The sequence below is a fragment of the Etheostoma spectabile genome, chromosome 13 (genome assembly GCF_008692095.1).
Source record: "Etheostoma spectabile isolate EspeVRDwgs_2016 chromosome 13, UIUC_Espe_1.0, whole genome shotgun sequence".
Lineage (NCBI taxonomy): Eukaryota > Metazoa > Chordata > Actinopteri > Perciformes > Percidae > Etheostoma > Etheostoma spectabile.
In genome coordinates, this window is record NC_045745.1 from 18,205,474 (window position 1) to 18,232,596 (window position 27,123).

At 37.9% G+C, this 27,123-nt stretch overlaps 1 long non-coding RNA gene across 1 annotated transcript; it reads left to right on the forward strand.

The window, feature by feature from the left end:
* LOC116700779 (uncharacterized) lies at nt 1-25,530 on the forward strand. Its single transcript, XR_004334728.1, has 4 exons — nt 1-11; nt 2,317-2,324; nt 20,882-20,889; nt 25,461-25,530. It is a non-coding gene; the product is annotated as an uncharacterized LOC116700779 (long non-coding RNA).
* The last annotated feature ends 1,593 nt before the right edge of the window (nt 25,531-27,123 follow it).

Sequence of the window (27,123 nt, forward strand, 5' to 3'; positions counted from 1 at the left end):
TACAGTGTGTAGTCCATCGTCCAATCATCAGTTCTGGTACTTTAGCATATAATAAATTGTTGAGTATATTTTCAGACCAAAGGCAATTCTCCTTGCATTGCTTTTGTGGCTCAACAGTTCAGTCACTTAACTCTGTCCTGGGTTTTAATGGACAGCAATGGAGCATTTTTGACAGCTGTCATTCATGTTGCAAAAACACAAGGCTCTGAGCTATCTGGCTTTACATACCACCCAAAAATTCCTGTATTGGCCCCAAATTGTATCCTGTGGATTGGTTTGTACTTTCACTTTGATTTTAGAGGGCAGATCTTTACAAAGTGTAGTATCATTTTTACTTTGTAGACCAAACAATTGGCAGTGTGTATTTATGTGCACATTAGTAGCCAGGTTATGTGTATTATCCTTGCTATAATGCATACTTATGTTTACAGGGAGCATACATAAATTGTTTCTTTTTTAAATGACCCTAAGCTATTTCTAGATCAGAATGCTTGCTTAAGCTAGCTATAGCTGGCTTTAGTGACCGGATCGCTATTGACCGGTTAACCAGTTGTTTTTCAAATCCAGAAAGTTTGTGTTTGAGAATGCCACATTTTTTTTTTTTAAAGATTATATTTTTGGGCATTTTATGCCTTTATTTTGACAGCTGAAGACATGAAACGGGAGAGAGTAGGGGGAATGACATGCAGCAAAGAGTCGCAGGTTGGAGTCGAACCCTGGCCTGCTGCGTCAAGAAGTATGTAAAGAATCCAAATGTCCACACGGGTCTTAGATTTCAATAAATACTTTGTGTTGTTAAGCAAATGAGCAGGAAACATACAGGCAAGCGCTAAAACCTAACTCTCCAAAACTGTGTAAGTCTAATGTTAGCGGAGCTATGTGCATATTTGAGTAGGGATATAACAAAATGCCTTTAAAGGTATATAGCCATTCACATGGGAACATTATATGACAGAGTAAACCTATGGGCTTCGCTCTTCCAGGTGAGCTACCTAGGCACCCAGAATGCCACATTAATGGATGGAATCTAGTAAGGCATATTTTAAAATAGAAACAACCAAAAATATTTAGACAACATTTCAGGCACTGATAAGAGACATCCCCGTGTCCACAATGTAAACAATGTATATTATGTATGAAGGGTTACTTTACGACAGAATCTTGTCATTTTGTGAATATTAATCCAATAATTTCATCACATGGTCCTCAACTACATAGCATCATTATTTCTCATAGACAATGAGATAATTTCACATAGAAGTACATTATTTCATCTAATTGAGCTCCTCATATTTGTTCTCACAATAAAAGGAAGTGGATATTTACATTTAATGATTTTTTTAAGGTGTGATCTGTACAGACCACTGTACCAGGAAGCAGTTAACATAAAGTAGTGGATGTGTTACACACGCAATACAATGTTTGTTTTTTTCAATGCTCAAACTCTACACTCCAAAACTCGTTCAGGTTTGTCTTGTGATGAAGCTGAATGAAAATCACTGCTTGACAAAAAAACATCTATCAAGTGCCCAGAGATTGCTCTTCTTTTTCACTCCTCTGTTTTCTAACTTGAGATTATCCATAACTGTCAGTGCAAATTTGATGACTAGCTAAACTGAACAATTCCTACACCTTTAATTGGAGACTTAATTTAAGAATAACACAAAATAATAATGCAATTAAAATTAGCTTAATTGACGGAATGAATGTGTCCTTGTGATACTGGAGCTGAGGCATTCTGGATGCATGACAATAATGATGACCATACTGAGCTAAGATAAATATGTGCTTTGTTCAAGGGAAACATGAAGTCAAAAACCATAATATCATTCAAGAGTGAATATGAGTAAAGGCCCTGGCACACCAGGCCGTCTGCCAATGCCAGGCTGCCGGGGAGCATATGTCGCCTAATGGTACATGTAAGCGTCATTTACACGCTTCCCTTTCATTGTCTATGCGAGCAGCTGTGCAATGCATTCTGGTAGCATCGCAGGGAATTTCGAGAAACGGGGCGTTGAGTTTCCCGCTCTTCTTTTGCATTTAGTTGAATCCAGGCTACTTTTGGGATTCTTTTTTATAGACTCACTGCTTCTTGAAAATACACAACTCTTTCAAAGTGACCGTTGTCAATCTAAAATGAAGACAGATTCACCAACTGCATCAGAAAAACATTACGGTTTCCAAACGAGCCGCCATGTTGGTCTGTTTTGAAATTCAGGAACAGCCCACAAATGTACACTGTGAGATTGAAGAAAATTTGTTATATCAGGTGAGATTTTCTTTTTAACAATTGAGCTATTGCAAAAACTGTTTTAGAATTGTTTGTGTTATTGTTTGCTAGCACGTGGTAAATATAATGTTCCTTTAACATCTGGTTGTGTTGTTAATGTACTTGCAGGCTAACTAACTTGGTAAATGTTGTTCTTCCGGTTTCTCTTTTTGAAATATGAATACAGACTACCGCACCCTGCTGGCGTGGAGAGCTTTTTCCTCTTGCACAGGCACAAATGTCATTCTTGTTGGCTGTAGTCTTTGTGGTGTGTTCAACTGCAACCTTTTCAGCCTTCGTTGTTGCTAGTTCTTTGATGTCGGTTTTGGTATGTCTGGCTAGTACAAATTAAAACACTGACCATTTGACACAATGTTTTATTGACTTATTTCATCAGAGTCATCAATACGGTCTAGTATATTACATTGGTTTGTTTGCTGTTAAAGGCTGAAAATCAGTCAGTGTGGCCCATTCCTTGATCTGAGAATCACCTGTTTTTAGCTGCACATTACACCAAAACACTAAGCACTTATCGTGCTGCATGCCACAGTTTTAACATGAAAGCTGTGTCAGCAGTCTTTAATTTGCATAGAAAACACTTCTGAATTAGTGTCAACTCCCCTAGGCTTATGCACTGCCTTTGGCACCAAAATAAATAAATACCAAAGCAGCTATGTATGTGCTACAGTAGCTGAACATTAGCTTTGCACACCATATAATCCAACCTGAAATGTGCAATTTGAAGGTTTGCCCTGAAGGGCTATGTGATCCAAATGCCTGTGTTACTCACACTGCTGAATACAATTCATCTCTAAGCTAAGGCCTTGGCTTTCCTCTCTGGCACAAGGCGATTGATTATAGAATAGTAAATGCAGTGTGAATGTGTGTATGTTTATGCCATGCAAAGGCAACAAAAGACCATAAATATAAAATACTTGCATTGCACTGTACTCTCACATAAAGGGGGAGGAAAGTTGGAAAATAAAAGAATCATGACAAGGAAGTCAGGAAAATAAATAGAAAAGAAAAGATGGGAGAAAGTTATTGTGTGGGGGAAACCAGAACAAGAAACCTTTTACCAACTACAAAAACACAAGGTTGTAAGATGACTGAATCCCAGGTCACTGAAGCATATCACACCTTGACTTCTCCCTCAACTCAGAATTTAGAAAATAAAAATGGGGAAAACACATTTTTCTTAGATAATTCTCCTCTGCAGGGCTTGCAAAATACGTTTTGGCTTGTCATGTTCCCTTTTTTTAGAGGCTGTTGAATAATTACTCCGTGAGAACACTCCATGGCTCTGATGTTGAACGTGATCCCTGAAGCTGTAAACAGATCAAAATGAGTTTTGCCTTTCTCATTGGATCCACCCCAAAATTACTTCCATAGCTTTCTTATTGGTGTCAAAGCTAGGGAAATAATCCCTGCTGTAGTGGTAAATATTGAGTTTCTTTGACCACCCTGGCAAGCATTAATGTGTTTTCAAGGACTGACACGCATCTGTCAAACAATATAGAGACCATTCTCCAGTCCACAAACATATTTAATTCAATATGTTCAATGATGCTTAGTAAACATTTTTGTTAAATGTTGACTAGAGAGTCGTAGTCACGCCCCTTCCGCTGGACCTCGTGGGACCTTAATTCGGAAGAAAATATGAACGGTGGTGAATGGGCAAAGGCAAATAATTTTTTTATCCCGTTTCAATTGAGCCATGGATTACAATTATGATGTTCATCATTTTAAACGATAATTTTTCAACCGAAGAAAGTCTCAGTTAGCCGTTTGTCACATGACCATTTAGGTTTGTGTGAAACCGGTCAGTGAACTACATCTTTCGTCTCACACAATTTACTTGCTCAATAGCTACCTAGCTTAGCTCAGTTCCACAACACATGTAACGTTATCTTACCTGATGTGTTTTTGAAGTATTATCAGCAGATAAGCAAAAGAACAAGCAAGATTCTCTGATCTTGTGAGTAACGTTACATCCCCGGTACAATGCACACAGACATTGTAGCTTCAGCGAGACGTCATCCATGCGACTTTGAATGAATTGAAAACTGATATTATCTATAGTTTCAATTATATGAAAAAGTAGGTGTATATTTCTGCAATTTAAATGATCAAATATAAAGCAAATAAGTTGCTGATAAAGGAAGTTGAACATTTTTTGGAAGATCCTTTAATCCAATGAAATATAACACAGTAGTAGCATAGAGATATACTTGCATGTTTTTTAAACTTTTTATACAGATTTATTTAGCATTGTTGAGATGATGGCTTCTATGCAATTGTTCCTGCGATAAATAAGGAAACTTGAACTTAAAGAAGAACCGGTTCCTTCTCAATTGTTTCTTCATCCATCTCGTCCATCTCATTATCTTTAAACAATTTGCATTCAATTTGAGCATGCTCCTTCTCAGTGCCAGTGTGACTCACTATATTTGCACAAAAAAGCCACCCAAGCGCTCATTATTTCCACTGCAGCCTCAACAGCTCTTGAAGAAGAAAAAAGTGCGGAGAAAGCAAGATGCTGATTCCTACTTTACAGATTACAGACATGGCATTTGCAGAGAACAAAGAACTGACAGAAAAATTAGCACATTAGGTCACCATGGTAAATGTAGTCCTGCCTAAAATAGTTTATGCTGTGTGTTAAGAATATAATCAATGACTTGTAGGACAAATGTATGCTTTGAAACAAATGCTCCACTGTAGGCGTATCCTTTTTCTAGCCCAGACCATGTAAGAGGCTTGACCTAGTAAGTACTCTGGTTATGTTCATAATAACACAGGGCTACATATGCAGTATATATACAGTGTGTATACATATATATATATATATATATATATATATATATATATATATATAAACACTGTATATAGGTACTGTTCAATTCAATTTGTAGACAGTGGAATGCACAGGGGAGCTACTGCAGATGCTATACATGTAAATCAGCCATCATAATTGTCTACTACATTGGCACACACGTTAAACCCCTACACACACACACACACACACTCTCCTACACATGAACACACTCCTAAACAAGTCAACTGATTAATGTTTGTGATAAGGAGAGGCAAAAAATAGTACTAAGCTAAACTAGATTGGCACAGTTAAAAGATTCAAAAACACAAACAATGAGAATTAACATTGATTGGCATCTTTGTTGTCCATAACTCTTTAATCTTTCACAATCAACATTATACACAATGAAAGCCAATACGGCAACACAATATTTGAGACAACCTGTTATTACTGGAGACAAGCATGGCCCATAATTATAACCATCAAATCATCAAAGTCATTTTCCCCATGGTCCTGTTGTTGTAAAAAAAAGTATAGGAAAACAATTTTATTTGCGATTGGCTTGGAGCCGAGGTTAATGATTCATTTTCAACAAATTAGTGGCTTTTTAAAGTTGTCTTGATGTTGATGATATATATATATATATATATATATATATATAGGTATATTCTCTTACTTTGTGACAGTTATTCAGACACACATTTATGTTGACTATCTTGACTTGAACCTTACTCTCCTATGTGTATGTGCAATTGCCATTTGTGCAAAACACAGATTTACTCGACACAACATAAATAAATGTGTCAGGAAGTGGGCAAACTTCAACCAGTTCTAAGTTGGAACAGGTGCACCAGCTGGCACTGCTGGAGAGAACCAAGTCCCCTCTCTTCCACCAGCTGGTGCTCCAAACACACCCGCTCATGCCACACACAAATAATCTCAGCCTCCATCTTTATCACTTCCCTCTTCCTATTACTTTCCTAAAAAAAAAACATTTTCTCTCATCTCTGAGCTCTTCAAAAATCCCTGGATCCTTCAATTTCCTGCACATGTTTCATCTTATTTGCCTTCTTCTTCATAATGAAGCTTCTCAACTCTAGAGATGCTGAATCACTGGTTTTTTAGAGGTAATATTGTCTTCTACGCAGCATAAAACACTGAAGCAGAGTTAAAGTGCACATATTATGTTAATTTTTAGGTTCATAATTGTATTTTGAGGTTGTACCAGAATAAGTTTATGTGGTTTCATTCACATTGCTGCAGATCCTTTTTTCAGTCTGTGTGTTTAGGTCTCTGTTTTAGCTTCAGAGTGAGACATCTCACCTATTCCCTATCTTTGTTGGGAGTTGCACATAGCTAGGTCATGATAACTTCAGCTAGCTTCAATTTTTCCAACTTTGGTCAGTACAAGGCAGGATTAGCTGGGAGACTTCTTCTAAATGAGGGTGCACTTGTGGAATACCTGCAGAACAGGGACATGTAAGTAGTTCTTTTGTAGAGTATGGTGAACTAGTGTGTGTTTAGCAGTGTTTTGCCACTGAAAACGAGCTAGCATGCTACGGTTAGCCGGCTCGTCTCGGCTAGTTTTGTAGAAAGCCGTGCAGATTTTGAACAGCTCACCCAGAGACTGAAGGCAGAGGACATTCAAAAACCCGTATCTCACTCAAAACAGCATGGATGTTTTTTTCCAAACTTGTATGTGTGTGTGTGTGTGTGTGTGTGTGTGTGTGTGTGTGTGTGTGTGTGTGTGTGTGTGTGTGTGTGTGTGTGTGTGTGTGTGTGTCACAAGCGAGGATTGAATGAGTGGTTCTGCCTAGAGACCCCAAATCACAAAATTGGCTTTTGCATCTTTATTGAGTAAGATAACATGCACACCAATATTCCACTATAATTCCGAATATTCCAAATTTGATACAGGTCATATAAACAGCTTATTTGGAATATTGTCTTTTTCGGAAAGGGAAAAAACCTGAATATTATCTGCATGTAAACATAGTCATTGTGTCATCTCCCTCTCCCTCAGCTCTTCAAGCTTCCCTCGCTGCTTCTTCACCTTCCTTTTCCCCATTGTCCTCGCCATCCCTCTAACTGACATTTTCTGCCATAGGAGAGGAATTCAAGACTACAAGAGTGGAATTCAAACAAGTGAAGCAGTTCCTCTGCTGACAGCCTGCTGGCCATCCGTCCAAACACAGGTCAGGTGTGAAATAAAAACTGCTCAACCAGAACTCCTTTTTTCTGTTCTGCTACTTCTGTACTTGGTAGCTAAGTGTTACTGCATGTATGTGGGAATACAATATATGCCTCTGTGCACCTTCACGTTTGTGTGAATAAGCATGTTTGACATTTATACACTGCTGAGGTATGTGTCTTCTGGGTGGCTCCTACTGACCTGTACAGGTTCACTTGTCTTTCATCCTTGACAGTAAGTAACAGGAGGATTAATTACATCATACAAAATGTAGCCTGTGCAACAGTTGGACACCAAACCTCACAATGCCAAGATCTCAAACATCATGATAGACGACAAGATGACAAATGGCTATTTTACAACAGAGAACTAATCACAGCAAGCACACAAAGTGGTCTCAACAATAGACCTTTTTTACTTTATTGATTCCTGCTGGGAGGTCTCCCCAAACCCATTTCTGCTTCTTCTCCACCACCCTCATTACAAGAAAAGGAATGATGATGAAGTAATCAATCCTTAATGACAAAAGCTTATTTTTCGCTTACTTTTAACAGAATTGGTGACTATGGGAATGATATGCATGTGTAACTTGACACAGTACAGTGTTTATTGATTCAGCTCTACCTTCAAAGGCTGGCACCATGGGACTTGAAAATAAAAATAAAAACCAAGGTACATGCGCTTTACTAAAATCAATTATATTCTTAAACAATACAAAGTAAAACTCACAAAAACAATTGTCCTTCACAAATGTCTGGAAATTGCCACTACGTCCCTAATATATTTACTTCCAGAATCAAGTTTAATTTGATTTACACTATTTCAGAACCATTTATTCACATCTTCCTTTGGCTGGTAAACTGTTAATTCACCCTCTTTCTAAGAACAATTTGTGCCTTGTTTACTGCTTCAAAACTTAGAAGGTCAAAAGGTCTCTCTCTTTACCTCATACACTAAAGGCATATGGAGGCCCTGGGCACCTTACACCCGACCTACCCACGCTCTCTCCAATTTAGGCAAAAAAATAGCAGTGCATAAATAAGGCAAACACGCCAATGGATGGCTGTGTCAGAGGATGTAGGAGTAGCCGTCTGCTGGTGTTAAAGCAGATTGAAGCTGCACGTTGGAAATAGGCGCTGTGGCCCCCGGTGGGAGGTTGTACACCTGAAAGTCACAGCATACCAATGAACCCCCCCCCCACACACAAACACACACACACACACACACACACACACACTCCCTTGTATATATGAACATAGAAAAGAGCGATACTGAAGTAATCAAACTCTAAAATCTAGAAACTATAAAGATAATTAAGTGGTACATTTCATGCACACTGTAAACATGAATGTAACAGAGAATAATTTCAGAGAATAAGTTAGTTATTTAGTTAAAATAGTTATTTCCCCCAAACTAACTGACTGTCACATAAATACCAAGCTGTCCTTGGAAAAATGAAACATTCACTTTCTTTAATTTTGCTTCTGTTATGTCTCGTCAAGTTTGACTAGTTTTGTTGTGCACGTCCTGTTTTGTTTTGTATTCACTTTCGTTTCAGACCATGACTTCCTCCCTTTGTGTGAATTTCCCACCACTGTGATTGTCTACCCCGCGCCTCATTGGTTTCACCTGTTTTCCCCTACCGCATGTATAAATAGTCCTTGTCTACCTTTTGTCTTGTGCAAATTTGGGTTGGTCGGCCCATGTGATGTGTCTTCAGATGTTCTAGCCAACTTCTCATGTAACCAGTTATTTTGTTTATAGTTTTTGTGAAAATGTTTAATTCTCCAAGTGAGCACTTTTCTTTGTTTGATCGTTTGCCAAGTAAACATTTTTGTTAAACTTTCTATTGTTTTATGAGTTGTGCATTTGAGTCCTCCAGTGTTGTGTCTGAGGTTATTACAGCTTCAGCGTTATTCAGACTAGGTTGGGAGAGTTTTCTTTTGATTTGGAAATCAGATAACAGCAGTTTGTTGGATAATTGGGTTTCAGGCCCAGCAGAAGTGTAATAGTACACTGTATGCAAATCAAATGTGTGAAAGACATAACGTCCTAAATCCTTTTAATTCATTACTATAATACAATAAGATAATATAATAACAAATGTGTTTACCACATAGTTTTGCCCCCATGATTCTCATATTTAAGAATTTGCTTGTTATGAGCAACATAAATATTGGCAGGTAATTAAAGCTGAATCTGAAATGGCTGTGGCTCATATCTTCTTACAAGAAAATTGAGCTGCTACACATTCTTAAAGGAAATGCTTCATCTATTTCACGTTTAAGTGGCCTTCTTTTTCCATACCTGGTTTGAATCAGTTGTATAATGTTGCATTTCAGTAATGTCAAATCAAATGAGGGTAATGTGTCATTTGATCCATGACACATTGGACTGGTCCACATCCATTCATTTAAAGACAAATTGCAACAGAAAATTACAACTGAACTCAGGACAGTGCTAGATACTATAAAGATACTATAAAGCTAATGCCGTATGGATGTGCAGGGACACATCAAAATTGTATAGTTGAATTCAATTTTATTTATTACGTCAAATCATAACAGAACCTATCTCGGGGCACTTTACAAGTAGAGTAGGTCTAGACCACAACCTATAATTTACAGAGACATAACAATTCTCCCCAAGAGCAAGCATTGGTGCAACAGTGGTGTGGAAAATCTTCCTTTTAACAGGCAGAAACCTCAAACAGAACCTGCCTCTTGGTGTGTGGCAATCTGCCACTGCCGGTTGGGACCCATAATGTAAATTAATTTATGAATTAATATGTTTCAGTCAATTGTCATACAACTCAAAATGTGTACTACATTAAATCTTATCTTATAAACATGACAAAATCAACATATGCTACTGTAAGCTTGCGTAAAGCAATTACTAAAATCTGACATATGTCAAATGTCTTTTATGTAAGCATGTGCTGTAATCGACTGGAATGTCAGTTGACACTTCATGTCCTCCTCTGAGACTGAATGGAAGCAATCAGTTTTCACAGGCAAAGGGACATCTTAAATGAGCATAAATAGACCTCCAAGCTCTGGTTATATTTACACCCTGCTCTTTTATTAGAGCTTTTGATTCTATTTCTGAGGTTATAGTTTGTCATGTGGGGAATTCTTCTCAAGTGGCTGCTTCTTTTTACAGTATACCAGAAATTATATTAGCAAGGAACTACACATGAGGAGGTTGTTTGCTGTTAATTGCATTTATCTTCTGTGTCAGTTGTAATATTTCCTTATGATGGAAGAATAAAAACCAGCAAGGCTTTGTGTCTTGAGAAATATTAAATATGTTACTCTCTTAACCAAGTTTGGAATGCAGGGCAACAGCTGAAGAAATGCTTTTTTGTTTCTTGGGCTGGTAGACATTCAGTGTCTTGCTCAAGGACACTAACTTGGGGATAAGAAAGGCCCAGCCTCTAGCTGAAGGGCAGGATTTCATCTTGCTACACCACGCTGCTGCCCAAACCACTGTCAATATTCATATCTAATTGAAATCAAATTGCTTGAGGGATTTGCAGTCCATAAGGCATGGAGGAGGTGTAGCAGAATGTTCTGATTTTCTTAACAGTGTCCAAATGAAATCAACTTAACAGGATTAATATGGCATGGTAAATGCCATGCCATACTTTGAACATGTCCTAAATTTAAAGCCCCTCTAGTCATACACTTGCCAGAATTTTTAGACACCAGTTTAGTTACATTGGCCAACTGGACTTTTACAATAACTTTTTGTATATTGGGGTATGCAGTTTACATCATGTTTAAAGGGGATCGTGGTTCATAAAGAAAATGGATTGGGACTTTCAGGCTCCACTGCAATTAGCTTCATATCGCACAAAAATTTGTGAAAACGCAGACTGATCAGATGACAAATAAGTTTAGAGATTGTTACAGTTAGGTTTCCGTGTTCCGTGTTCAACCCTTTTGCTGCCCCTGGTATAATGGGAAGTCATCCACAAATCCCTATATGGTCGGAACAATGGGATGTCGGAGCAGAGGTTTTATTTTATTTTTTAAAACAAAGGGACCTCGGACTAGTGGGCTGTGGGACCAAAGGGATTTTTTCATGTTGTTGAGAGATCAGAACAATGGAGCGTCGGAGAAATGGGCAGTACCTTACGTATTACTTCTGGGACATTAAAATATGTTTCCTGGGTGAAAATCTTCTGTTTTCTTATTGACGTCTTTCGGGACATGAACTCTGCTCCCCCGCTTGAAAGCATTGTGTTTTTAGTCTGGCTATCACCAGACCAAGCCCAGCTCAGTAGATTTGAGATTGAGCATTGGTCATGACCAACGGGCATAGTTCAAATGACTCTGTACGCAATTGTTAAGTCCTTCAACCAATCAGACCAACAATCCAGGTGACGTAGAAGCAACAGCGGCATTAGCGGCGTCCGGTGGCTGCTATGTTGAATGTAAACAAGAAGCTGCTTGGTCCCTTCTCTAACGTCATTGTCTAACGTCGCCAAGAGCGGGCCAAGTAAATAAGCCAGTTTATGATTGTTTCCTGCAAAATTGTGAACTGAAGCAGGATAATTAACGGTCTAATGTTACAGTCTACTGTGTTTTATGACCCATCCCTCTCTACACAGCTCTTTGTCATCTTATGTGAAGTAGCACAGTACATACAGTATACAGTGCATACAGTAATAAATAAGTGGAATACATACAAATTACAGTGCATTACTTTTTGTAGCTATACAGTATATACTAATGGTTAATGAGAACAGCCTGTCTTGTGAAAAGCAGTGTGACAGAAATAAGTAGGAAAAAGAATGCAGTGCAAAGGTATTTTAGTGATTCCACTTTGTGTGAAAATGTTTAACCCGTTTTGTCCTAGATGAAATTGATGCTCATAGCTTTAACACAGATTTGAAAAATGTTGATGTTTTCATGTCAAGCAGCTATTTAGGGACCGGTTTTAATACAATTAAGGTACCATAGGAGTTATGAGTATATACGATGAATGCTTTGAGTTTTCCTACAGTAATAAAGCAAAATGTTAAAAATGTCAGGCTACATACATATATACCAAATACAACACATTGTGTTAATTTGTGCAGTCGTGTACACTTGCATGTTGATGAGATTTCAACGTGTTGCAGGATGATGGGGAATAGACTACAGCATTCATGGCTGTGTTCCAGCTTAGCTAATTATACTGATGCTGGTGTTTAATTGGTGTTCATAAATAAATGAAACAGAAAGGGACTGCTTTGTTTCACTTTCTTCACTACCTCATTTTGACAATAATCACAAGATTTTGAGGCATCATTTCAGAATTTTTAGATTGGTCAAGGTGCTGTAGCATGATCTATGATGCTGTGTATATACTGTATATAAAAAAGCATCCCATTGCACCACATCAAGTTGTTACTGTGTGTTGTACTGTCTTTGTGATGTAGCAAGCATTTCCCCATTGGCTATAACAATCCAATTACTGCAAAAGAAAAGGGCTCACTAATTAATCAAAGTAGATGCTTTTTGAAGAGATTGATGAATTTCCCATCACATGTCCTTAATTAAACCGTCTGTTGGATATTCTTTCTTTAAGGTTGCAGTATCTCTTGAATCTTCCCTCACCGCTCATCATATAGGAGTGAATGGATTACATGTTATAATTAGCTTCTACATTATTTTTTATATATTGGCTATTTTGTCCCCTGAGGATAAATTCAAGCCTTGCTAATCCATGTTTTTGTGCTTGCCTTTATTTGAAATGTATGTATACTTAGAAAACAAGTTAAGTATTGTGATGGTTTGTCCTACACCACAACTATTTGTATGTATTGTCACCAGAGAACAATAATGGCAGATGCTTTTGAAAATTGTTCTTCTAGGTGTAGCAATTTAGAAGGGAAAGAAATAAGTAACAAAACAAAAAATTAAAAATTAAAAGTCCATCCGCTTTCATCCAAAAAGTTAGATGTGTCACCTTCAATGTAATGTCAGTCTATTTCACATAAGTAAGCCAAATCACACTCATTTTATCCTGCAGGCTTCATAATGTTGTCTCTGCGTGGGTCCCGTTTCAGATAGCAGGTTCAGTGAAAACTCTGAGTTTGTTAACCTTGAGATGAGGGAAACTCTGGGTTTTCCATTTCAGAAAGGGAGGTTATTTAAACCTGAGAAGGAGGGGTTAATACAGCCTATTTTAGAAAGAAAGGTAATTTAACCTCAGAGTCAGTTACTATGGAAACTGAGTCTGTGAACGTAACCTGGTTGGGAGCAGGTTTCCTTCGATAAACCTTGAGTTTCTCTCAGTCTCCTCCCTCTGACACGGCGCTATTTCATTTCCTCATACACTCAGTCTGCATCAGGTGCATTTTAGTTGTCATCTGCATGAATAAAAAAAGTGTTGATTTATTAACTATGTTAGGCAGATTATAAAATGTATTTTTGTCAAACATGGCATGTCCTTTTGACAATGATCCCATTGACAAAAACCTGTAAACGTTGGGAGATGATATTGAGGCCCGACTAGATGTATATTCATTTCCAGATAACTACCTATTTGAGAGATATTGTTTTTCTTCACAGTCGATCAGACATGTAGGTGCCTTGTCTGTCCTCATGTCACTAACGTCCACCACCGTGGACATGCTCTTACATCCAAACGGATTCTGTGTTGCATTATGTTTTTTGCAAATAACCTTGCTCTGCCTTGCTCTGAAAGGTTTTTTAAACGTTTTTGTAGTGTTCCCAGGACACAAACCATTGACAGACATAAGAAATAAATGATTATAAGTTATAGTTCTGTTAATGACATGGTTCTGCAACCTCAGAATGGGATTAGTAGTAGTTTACTTTTTTGCCCACAGAATTACACCTAAATTAAAGTATAGGTGTAATACGTTCCAATTTTCACCAGTAATGTTATAGGTTACCTGTGATTAAATATGAAATTAATACACTATATTAGACGTTACGCATTGACTCGACCAGCAATTTTCTCCCAGACCAATTCTCGCTATTTGCAGCAGCAGTCATGTGGCTTTTTTAAATCAAATTTATATTCAAACACGCTGTGTGTGCACATGAGTAGTTCCAGTTCCAGAGGGGTAAAGTATGCCAAACAATTTGTTTGTGGTTGTTGCCATGGTGAATCGTAGTATCATGGCTGCATTCATGCTGCCTTTTATTGTGGTGGTGCACGCGCTTTACTCTGAGTCAACCTACTCTGAGTTGATTAAACTAACTCAAATCAGCTGTTCTGGAACTGAAAACTCAGAGTTTCCCATCTCAGGGTAAATGAACTCAGAGTTCAGGGTTAGACTCAGAGTTTGTTAAACGTCCTTCCTGAAATGGACCCTCTGAGGCCTGTACTACAAAGAGCAACATGCCCTGGATTTATTTCAGTCACCAGGCTTCACCTTACTTAATAATCACGGTCCAGCATAAGCTGTGTCACGATGGTGGTTATCAACTAGTTTCCCAATCCAGAGATGTTTGCACAGCAAGACATCATCTTCATGACAACATCTACGAGAGCCACATATTTTACATAAGAAGAGCAAACAATAATTTAACGTAAATATGAAGAACACCAACACGGTTTTACAGGCAAAATGCAATACAGTCACTGCTTCCCAACTCAAGAAGGAAAACAGGCAAAACTATCCGATGCTGTTATGCGTAAATCACAACTCTTGTCAATATCACGTCCCATCAGTCAGGCACAAGATCCGACCATAATTACACTTATGCTTTCCATAAACTGTTGTTGCTTTAGCCTGTTATTTCAGTTGCAACCCTGACAGTGGTAAGCGATTGTGAGAACAAATAAAATGTAAAAACTTAACTCAAACCGATGTGCACATTAACACACGACTCAAGAAGCCGACAAATAGCCTATACGTAATTCCCTCTACTTAAAATCTATATATTTCATAAAAAGACCAACGGGGTTGTTGGTCTCTAAATGTTTTACCTTTTATGAGTGCACCTCTCTCTCTCTCTCTCTCTCCACGCACCGAGCTCCACCAGATGTTCAAGAACGATGACGCCCTAATCAATCGAGCATTGATTGGTAAGTGGGCGGTGCTTTTACACCGGTTGATCTCTAATCTCCAACATGACCTACTCTCGACCAGGTTTGGTGTTACCTTGGCGATTTAACCCGGTAACAAGTGATCCACCATCGTAATGCACAAAACCCTGGGTTGAACCTGAAGTTACCTCGTTAACGCCAAATCTTGCTTCTAGTACAGGCCAGTGGTCTCTTCATTCTTCTAATACACACAGAGACCAAGAAAATAAGGCCCTCCTCTAATGGCTCTCTTTTCACTGAGCAAACTCTTTGGGCACAATACTTTATGTGATTGGTTAACAAAGCTGTTAGTCTAAGTGATAAATCTGAATTCTAAGGAAAAAATATGACAACAACTCAGAGAAATAGCATTGCAGTGCAAGTCTAATTGATACTTTTGAGGTGTGTTTCTTTTGAGGCTGCACACCAGTAATGACTTTTTAATTTGTTTCAAGCAGAGCAAGATGTGCTGATGACCTCTGTGACTGTGCAGATATGGAAGGTAGGTCTCGTCTATTGACCAGACTACCAATTTAGTTTTATAAGACCCAAAGGAGTAAGACTGGTCACAGGAGCCTGTGTTTAGCGGTCATCAAACCAACTGGTTATAAGATAAATTAGGAACACAGTCAGACAGTGTAGGAAGCTAAAGGTCATCATGTGTTTCATAAAGCCTTGTGACAATTGGAAATTAGAATAGGCCGTGCTCAGTTCTAAAGTCATTTTATTTACATTAGGGCCAGTCAGAAAGAATTTCAAAAGGTACCACTTCAAGGATTCAAAGATCCAAGGTGTTTGTCATTACAATAAGTAATACAATGAAATTCTTGTATCCCGCCATCCCCAACAGTGCAACAATAATAATAGTATAAAGGAAACTATCTAATAAATACAAATAAAACAACCTATAATCATATAGATAACAATAACTTCATACAATTAAATGCAAATTCACAAGGAGGATTGTTCACATTATCAATCATTCCTTATTGACATAAATTATAACATGCTGCTGTAATTCATCTGCTTAATTTGTTCCTTAAGCAGAAAAACAACACAAAGAGGATCTGCTCAAAGGTTTTCAAAAGCCTTAGAGAACAGATGATTCTTTGATTTCACAATTCTTTTGACATTGTGTGTCCTGCTTTTAAAGTCAGTTGAGAGTGAGATACAGGTTTCTGAATGTCCTCTGCCTTCAGTCTCCGAGTGAGCTGTTCAAAATCTTCACGGCTTTCTACGTCCCTAGCAATAAGTGACATATTTAGGAATAATTCTTTCTTACAGCTGTCTATTTTGTTTCTTCTATTACTGAAATATGACAAAATGTGAACAACACAGTACATAGCAGAGTCGGTATATATTAGTGGGTATATATTAATACATTATTTATATACATATAATATTTGTTATACATGTATGTTTATGTACAATTTGTAATTACATAGCAGGGAAATAGTTAAGGGACTTTGGGGCCTCAATAAACACAAGAACCCTTTTGGGTTCAATAAGTTGTGTAACTTTATACTTGAGGAAACTGCTGAAACAGCAACAGTTGCTGGCTGCCACAAGTATGGCGCCGGAGCTGGATCTATAAAAGAAGGAGAAAGAGCAATAGTGGATGGTAGGGCTGACTGATTCCAAATCTGGAATATGGTAACACTGTTGATTTGGAATTGTGAGAATCTATTGACAAGGTTAATGTTTTCTTGTAATGACACTTGTGGGTTCTGTTAGTCAAGTAAGATCATCTGCATATATATTTATTCTATGGTTTACATTGATAAATCACACATATTTTATGATGTGTCAATCTGGCAAACCTCTGCAGCAAGGGATTTGATGAAGATTGCAAAGACAGTAGAAGAGAGTAGGCATCCTTTCCTTATCCCTCTGTGCATTGGAGGCCCGTTGTTCTTGAGCAAGGCACCGTACCCTCCAACCGCTCAGGATGCTGGTCCATCTGGCAGTCCACTCACTCTGAGCATGTGTGTGTGTGTATTTCAGGCTTATGTGTAGTGCTCACTAACAAAACAGAGTGTGAATTCTAATTTCCCCACTGGGGATCAATAAAAAGTATAAATTATTATTGAATTATTTTGACACATGAAATTGTGATGTGCAGCTACTTTGAGAAAGAGCATGAGATTGACCTGTCATAAACAAGCAGCAGAGAAGAAAGGTGTCTGCTTATCCACACCAGTGCAATGACAGTGCCAAAGTGTAATGACAATGAAGGGTTTAATAACATACTGTATAATGTACAGCCATTTGGACTGCTGTTACATACTACCTTGCCCTATCTCTTGTCCCAGTTTTGTCAGGTGAAATCACGACTGAATGCACTCCATTTCCAGCACTTGTTCTGATTGCTGCTGTTGATTTTTACTTACTACCTATTGGTTGTTGAGCTTGTTTCTCAAAAAGTAAACTGTCTTTTTATCCAACCTTATTTTGCTACTACACCCTGCATGTGGACCCTTACAGGATTTACAATAAAGGCCTTTTGCAAAGCAGACATTTTTACTTGTTGCAGATTGAAAAATACAGGTTTTACTAATAACATTAACAATGTCCCAGTAAGTCATCACAGTGTGACTATGAGGAGCATACACAATAATACCAGTAGTCTGCCTGAAACTAATGCAGTTAATCATTATTTTTATTATTTACATTTGTGTAAAATGCCTATTTATCGTTTTACTTTATGGCTCTGTAAATCATTTGTCAAATATGTCCCTGAAACTATGGCTTAAGCCCCAACAAAATGATTTCAGAGTAAAATTGAGAACTCAATCGTATGAAAGACCGCCTACAATAGATCAAAATCAGTTTTAAAAAATAGATATTTTTATTCATTTTTTACAAACCAATGACCTCAAATACGCAAACAAAAACTAACTTCAATGTACAGTAAGTCATATGGTATAATGCACTTCTTGTCTCTGTCCTTTGCAGCCCTAATTGTTTACCCTATAATCTATTGTGCTGCAAAGCCACAGAGTTTTATTGGATCATTCCTTGTGCTTTGACATTTTCCAACACACAGATCCATATGAAGGTCCAATGTCTAGATCATCAGCCACCATCGCCATCTGACACTGATAGGAGGCTAATACTATTGTGATGCTCCAGTATTGCTGGATCATTTAGAAGAGGGTTAATCACTTCACTAGCCTACTTGTTAGTCTAAAACATGAATGCCATTTGGTTGTGTGCAGGGGTGAAAGAAGTATTCCAATCCTTTACTTAAACGTGCTAATACCACACTGTAAAAATACTCTGTTACAAGTAAAAGTCTTGCAAATTGTTACTTACGTAAAAGTATGTAAGTAGCATCAGTAAAATGTACTTAAAGTATTAAAAGTACTCAATGCAGAAAAAAATCCACAGATTTTAGAAGTTCTTTCAATCAACTAAGTGTTTATTTACTAATCATTTTAGTTATACTTATAGGCCTATTTTTAGTTAGGTGGTTTACTTTATAATACAACATCACATTTTATGAACTATGTATTTTGTGTCCAAAAATCTTAATTTATAATGTAACTAACTAAAACTGATTAATATAGTGGAATATTTATTTCTGAAATTTTGTTCAGTAGGAGTAGAAATTGGCACAAAAAGAAATGTACTTAAGTAAACTAAAAGTACCTCAAATTTAAGTACATCACTTGAGTAAATGTACTTAGTTAATACCACCACTGGTTGTGTGGTGTTAGCTTCTTAAGTGGGACAGGATGACACTGCACTAATATTGTTTTTTTATCTTCACTTATTTTAGATGACGCCATACACCTTTTCAGTTCTAGGCCAATTTTAGTCAAATACTGTTTTCAACAATAATATACAATAATTGTTCTTTTTTTTATGAGGATCTCTTCCAACATAATACAAATAGTTTGAATGAGATAAATAAACCGCAATAGAGCCAATTTTAGTCCATGCTAGAATGAGGAGGATTCTAGTGTCCCTGCCAAGTGATGATGTCTGTTCTCCAGATGGTCTTATTTACTGCAACATGATTATAAATAGGCAATAACCAATAATCAAAACCCAACATAATGTGATCTGCCTGCAGGAGGCAAGCGTGCTGAAAGTGAGTACAGTAATGGCTGATGTGTTCCAGCTTCCACTGATGACCTAAGCGGAGGCACTCAGCAGCAACCGTCAGTGCTGTGGCGCAATTGCAGCCTTCCACGTTAAATGGCCAGGCATAGTAACCAAATGGCCTTCAGGAGGAGCTAAGAGGGGCTGGATAACTGACCGAGTGAATGACTCATTCTGCACAGCCACATGGTTTAATCAGAAAGAACACAAACATGAGGCTAGATGATGTGGGGGGGGATGCAAAGCACGTTAATATTCACATCATTTGTCACATAATCATGCATGCCTAGACCGCACTAACCTCATCACATTCAGTAAGACAATCAGCATGCACGGGGTGGCAGTTGACAGTAACTGAAATTTCAGAGCGTAGGGGAAAATTTACATGCTAGATATTGTAAAAAAGAAATAAAATATTTGTAAACTGTATAAGCACTCCCCAGTGCAAGCATTGCCAACATATTTTTACAAATAATATTGGTGCGAGTAACTCCAGGGTTGGCAAAATCACAAACAAATCAGTTTTTGAACTCTCCTCTGTTCATTACCAAAGGTCATTGTGAAAAAACATTCAAGTTGCAGGCTTCACATTTATCTAAAATAATCATGATGTATCAATAACACACAAAACGCAACTATTTTTACTATTGTTGAATTAGGATACGGACCATAAAAGTAGACTATGGCAATAACTAAATGGATAGGTGCAGTACAATTTTGGGATCACATCCATACATGGAGTTGATAGGGGATAAGGAAAAGGCCAAGACTAGTATCTCATGAGTGTAATTCCTAAACTATCTGATGGATTGCTATGACATTTGGCCCTGACATTCATGATCCCCAGAGGATGGATTCTATTGACTTGATCCTCTGACTTTTAATCTAGCGCCATGATCTAATCACATTTCAATTTGACTAGTACTTTGGTTTATGATCAAATACCTACAAAACTAAAGATGTTCCCATCAGTCTCAGCAATCTCAGCTCTACTTTGTGTTTAGTGTCAATCTGAAAATGATAGCATGCTAACAAACTCAACTGAGATCGTGACATTGTTAAACATTATACCTGCTTATCAGCACAATATTAGCATTGCTAGCGTCAAAGCACGCTACAGAATTACACACCTGCAAGAGTGGCAGTAGTGTTGGAGGAGAGTTATACTCACTAAATGTAATACAACTTTTTTTCTGCAACATGACATTGTTTTGTCATTGGTAACTTGCCACTTTGCAGCACAGGAATACAACAGAGAGCTTATTTATTGATATTGATGGATTTCAAAATCGATTGTTCAAACACCAAAGGTTCTTTTGTACCTTAAAATAATGTTTCCAAAATCGTTTCAGTGGTTCATTAAGTTGTTCGAATGAGATAAAAGAATAATGGTAATGGTAACAGTAATAGACAATTCCACTTCCAACCTGTATGGGGGCCGAAGAGGAAAAAGTGCTTTGGTGCCTACTGTAAAGGTGCTGGTTGACAAGTAGCTAATGCTAATGCTGATGCTTGGTTTATAACGTTGGCTAATTCTTGGTGAGTAACATAAGATTACAACATTGTTCAACACGCTCTGTTATTTTTAGAGTGATTGTTTTGACCACAGTTAACAACTCTGGGCTAACCCACAGATTCATCAGTAATGGTAACTGTACAGATAGACAACTATTCTAATAATAGTTTAGCTAGCTAGCACACCCCTGTCTATCTGCCTCACTCTCCCGGCGCTGCAAGGCGTCAGTCGGGATGAGAACTGACAACAGCCCGGTTATGGGACACATCCACACTCAACCCCCAGCCAGTAGTCAGCACTTAACTCCGGTGCTAAGAACGCTAACAACAGTTAACTGAACCGTCGAGTCAGCACAGCGACCAATCGTAACGTTACACTTCCGTTCGCGGTGTTTTTCTCCCCCCTCACTTTTGGCCGTCTTTACAGTTAGCGAAATTTACCCGACAAAAGTCACCAAAAGACTAACACTAATACTAATTTAAAAACGTTGTAGCATTGGATCTGGACGGGAAGGATAACTCTGGAAGTTGGAAGGGGTGTGTCGCGATTCTTCCTTCTCCCACCGTGAAACAGGTTCGTGGAGCTGAGTGTCGCAATTTCGGTTTTATATCGCATATTGTTACAGCCCTACTCATTACTGGCTTTGCTGCAGATCGACAACCTCCAGTTAAAGACTCTTTTACAGTAAAATGTCAGCAGCAGGATTAATATTATTAGAATCCTTTACAACAAATTCTGCAGTAAAGGTCACTGACTGACTTTTAATCATCTACATGCAACTAGGGATGTTTGTTTGTGATAATTGATTGCTTATACTGGAGCACTGTATTCAATCAGAAAAGGAATGGGGGGGGAAACTAGATTAATTGTAGTTTTTTCTCCTTCTTTTCCCCATGATTGTTATTCTTATAAACTAAATCTAAAAGGTATGGTGATTGGTGTTTTGGTTTGTGCTTTTCATTCAGGACTGCTTACAGAGGGCATGGATCTCTACATCGTTTGAGATATTGGCATTTTAATATGTACGATCATCACATTTGTTTCCCTGCTGCATTGCTAATTCATCTTGGAAATGGTGTCTATTTGATGAAATGTTGGCATGTTACGTCTGTTATTTGTTCATCAGAACCTTGGTGTAGGAAAGGAAAAACATGATCTGTACTAAATCATCATGGATGTCAGAATACAGCCAGAGGGAGACAATTGCAATCAAATCAAAAATAATGAATGAAATCTCAATAGAGAAAAAAATCGGTTTCATTGTGCTCCTTTTTACCTTTCAATGCATGTCCAAACCAATAACATAATGTCAAAGTGTGCTTTCTGAGTTTAGAAAGCGCTGCAGTCAAATGCATTCTTGGAAATTAATAAGTAAAAATAACATTACATAAGGAGAGAAGCAATGTTCATAATGCAAATGCAGGCAGATTGTCAGGAACTGCCATACTGCTGCCATATCAACTGTTCTTATGCACATGATGAATGTAAAATTCACTGTATAATCTCAATCAAATGCTTTACTTTGAACTGTATTCCAGTCAAGTTCTAATAGTTGACATTCAAAAACTTCACATGACAAGGTAAATGAAATCAATGCATGTACGACTGGTTTTAATAATGGAGTGGCTGTGCTGCAGTTTAAAAAAAAATAAACATCCACTGTAACTGGCATCTGAAATTTGGCCTATTTTTAAGCACTGAGACACCTGTTTTAACACAGAATCAAAACTTGTATTCCATATCCTGTTATAGTTTTGTTAAAATGTTTACATTTTTCAATTTCTTTGTGTGTGTTGGTTTATAAAAGAAAGTCAATGCAGCTCAGAAATATTTTACATTTCATTACCACAAAATTTAACCGCAAATAATCATAATTGTCTGTTTGCAATGTGCTTTTTGTCGAATGCCTTCAGATTCTAAAATCCCTGCTAATGCGGAAAGATTGTGGATCTGTTCTCCTACACAACTGGTCCTATTTTGTACAGTTTTTTTGTTCTCCTAGATCCCTCCAAAAGGGAATCAATCATAGGCACGGAATGACTTATTGAAATTTTTTTCTGGCAGAGTAAAAGGATTCCATAATTAAAGACTTGCTGGTGTGTTCAATACTTGGCATCAAACGCTTCGGAAGATTAGGAACAAACAAGAATGCATGTGCGTGTGTGATGTCTATATTTGTCGATGATCCTATTCAAGCCAATTTGTTCACTAAACCTAAAATGACTAAACTAAGAAATAAGAAACATTTTTATTCTGAGCTAGCAAAGAATGACATACACACTAACCCTCTATTCTAAAGATGTATTTATAGGTGTGGCCCTGAAGCCACAAAATGTGTATACCAATGTCTCCTTTTATGCTTTTAATGTTGTTTAAATGAGACTTTCAGACACAAGTGCTGTTAAGTGTAAGTAGAGCTATTTCGGACACCAAGCCATATAATTTAGCGCTAATGTGGCTAATGTGCAGTTCTCTTGGCCTTTGCAGACAGGTTATGTTCAGCTTCTTCCTTTAGTTGTCTTTTTTTATCGTCACAAGCAGATTAACACGTAATTACACAACATGTGTGCACAGCTAGGGCACCCTGTGGGATCCACCTGGCATACACAGCCCACGTTGTGGGTTTCACAGCGCCTCTCTTCCCCTGCACATGCTACTCACAGGAAGTGGAAGTCGTGTTGAAGGATGACCTTATCCACTTTATACTCCACAGGCTTTTATTCTGTATACTGTATGCACGTGATGATGACGTCTGTTTTAGAAAGCAGAAGGGAGTTTTTGGAAGATTATATGCAATTTTCTGTCTGTGCTATTTGTTTTTTGTCTTTTTTTTGTTATTTTGGCCAAGAGCATTTACTAAATACCATCAGAGTATGTGTTACAGATATTAGTGCTGCACACCATCATCTGATCATTTGTGTTTACCATATTGCTTTCTGTTCTAAAATTCCCCATAAAAATCTCGACAGGAATAACCAGACTACAGATACAGGAACATAAACATCAAATACCCCAGAATGTTTTTGTTTGCATCTTTGTTGTAGTAACGCCAGCCCTTTATTTCTCCACAGTGGAGCTGAATAAACATACTTTACTGCAGGTGCAATAAAAGCCTTTTTAATGGCAACTTATTTCTGAATTCTGTATATCTGTTTGTCTCTCTATTCTTGTTTTATGTCTCTTAACTTTTTTGTATTCTGTATTTTATGACTCTGTGAGTTATGTACTTTATGTCTTATTTATTCTTCTGTGCAGCACTTTGGTCAATTTTTTTAATAAAGTGCTTGATAAATAGAGTTTGATTGATGATTGATTGACTACATTAAACAGATATGTAACCTGTCCATCATTACAAAGTTGACATTATTATGACGACTACAAGCAAGCAGCAAGCAGAAAGATGTCTAGATGCATATGTTCTAACCTGCTCTTTCTGTTTTTTTTTTCCTCTTTTGCCTTCTTGCTTTAAAGCTTTATTGCGTAACTTTTTGATACTAATGTACGTCTGTTACATTTAAACCATTGCCTAATGAGCTGCTATAAAACTAATTAAGATCAACTCCCCAAAACTCTCTCTGTATTTCTCAGTAAGTTCAGAAGATTGCGACTTTGCCGCGCAGACGCTCAAGTGAAGATAATTACCTCTTTGAAGACACCATCATGTTTTTTAAAATCCTTCTTTTCCTCCTTGCATACTAGCAACTGTGTGTAGGAGGGGTGGGGGGTACGTGCGTAATAACCGAAGGCTGTATCATGTGGACTAGCCGACAGTGTTATTGTTATTACTTAGAATTCCTCATGTGGACAACACAAACTATACCACTATAGCTTTAACATCATTAAACAGATGTATATACAGGTACTTACTGTATGTAGTATACTTCTTATATAAAGATTTCATTGCTGCAAAAAAATCGAACATTCTCATTTGCAATGACGACCAGGCAAAGACAAAGCATAAAATGCAAGACAACAGAGATACACAGTAATACGCAAAATTAAATTATACAAAATACAGATCAGAAAGTCAATAGAAAAACTAAAATGTAGCTACTATAGCTTTCATAAAGGTGTTTATTCTTTATCAAATGATTCTATTACTACACATTATCAACATGGCTGTATGTTAATTCACTTCCCAAAACAGCAGCAAAGCAATATAAATGTATTGTGTATATTGTTTCTGGCTTCATAATGAAAGAGTAGATATTTGACACCAATGGTTAGATGTCTGATTTTTACTCCCAAGGCAAAATACAGTTCACACTTCAGATAAAAGCATACCGTATTTCAATCATGATCTGATAAGCTGAAAAAAGGACGCACGTACTAACACAGGTAAATCCTTTTCTGCATAAACAAATCACACAAGTTTTATTGTGATTCACACTAGAACCGTTCATGTATTTTTATCAACCAATTCAAAGTGAAATGTGACACTTGACTAAATCAAAATAACCCTCGGGTTCCCAACCCAACTCCCTACGGACTGAGCTCTATTGTGTAGCCTCTTTGTTCTTTCACAAATATGTGCTCATTCATGTGTAATTACTTCAACAAACTAATCAAAGTATTCTTGCACACGTAGAATCTGCACTTTAGAATCATACCTTCATACATACATACATACATACATACATGCATACGTTAAATACAGTACATACATAAATACGAGCTACCTGCTCGTATATAGTCTGCCATGTTGCGCCTCCATGTTAAAATATCTTAGCCAAGGAGGGCCATACCTCCACATTTCATACTTTTTCACTCAGTGGCAGCGTGACGAATCCCAGGGAGGGGGAGAAGATAACTCAGCAAATGCCGGCAGATTTGAAAGGCGGTTGCAGCCTGAGCATCACGCCTATTCTCTATTACATGTAACTGAGTCGCCAAGGAAGTTAAAAAGATAAGTAAAACAACAAAAAGCAAGGAACTCTCACGGATGCTAATTTCGCGTTTGGCCACCATAGGAGTTAAAACGTGCTCGGAATGAGAAGGGCTAGATGGGAGAAATTCTCACATAATGAGAAAGAAATTAAAACAGGCATTACCTTATTGCAACACCCACATTGTATGGTAAACGTAATATTACCGTACTATAAAAAAAATATCAACCCATATTGTGTAATGGCGTTTTTCCACTGCTGGTAACAGCTCGACTCGCCTTGACTCGCCTCTGCTCGACTCAATGCATTCTGCGTCCGTTTTCCATTGCAAAATGAGTAACGCCTCAGCGTGGCTGGTCACCATAGCTACGCGTGATGATGTAATTTTCAACGCGACTCACAACAGCACGTCGGCTACTCGCCACAGCCAGAAGAAATGTTTTGTTTCAAAAGAAGCTGAAGGAAGCAACAAAAATCACCGCTAAAAAAAACTTTGGGAGTTTTGAGTTTGGGAATTCCGACGGAGTTCAGACGTCAACATGACGGTTGTTCGCCGACACAAAAGGGTGAGTTAAGTTTCCTGGTAACGTTAGCTAACATTTGCATGTGTTAGGGGCCCCGGTCAGTATTTACCATACGTTAGCGTTATATAAAGTACATGAACTTTAGCGACCATGATTACACACCAACATGTGTGCTGTGTACTGTTTGTGTTTGAGAGCATTCACGCTTTGCAAAATCGCCGCCGCAGACCGTCTGGTGGGCGATGTCCAACCGGTGAGATCTCTGGTTCTGACCTGCTGGGCTTCGTATAAGCTTTATGAGAGTCCCGGAGAGGCTTGTGACAACAACTGGGATGCATCTGGGACAGCAGAGCCGGGGGGGGACACAGGGTGCAGAGGAAGAAGGTCGGGTTGTACGGGAGGGTTTAATGCGCTAATTGAAAAGCTAAATAAAAACTTTTCTTTGATAAATTGTCTTTTTTTTTTTTTTTTAAATAACAGTGTGCAATATTGGAAACAACATAAAGCCCCTAGCCCTTAATATTGAACAGTTGAAAAGTGAGAATAGTGCAGAGAGTAGATAATCTGTCGGTGTCTGGCTAGATTTTTTTTAAATGTCCCGTTTGTTCTGGACACACACTCTGCACTCTTGTTTGCTAAAAACACAGTGATCCGACTAACCAGCAGTCTGCAAGTTTCCACGTCACCTTTTGGTATCGCCTCAGCTCGCTTTTAACCTCGACCGAGGTAGTACTAAAAAAAGTCCCTGGTAGCAGGTCCC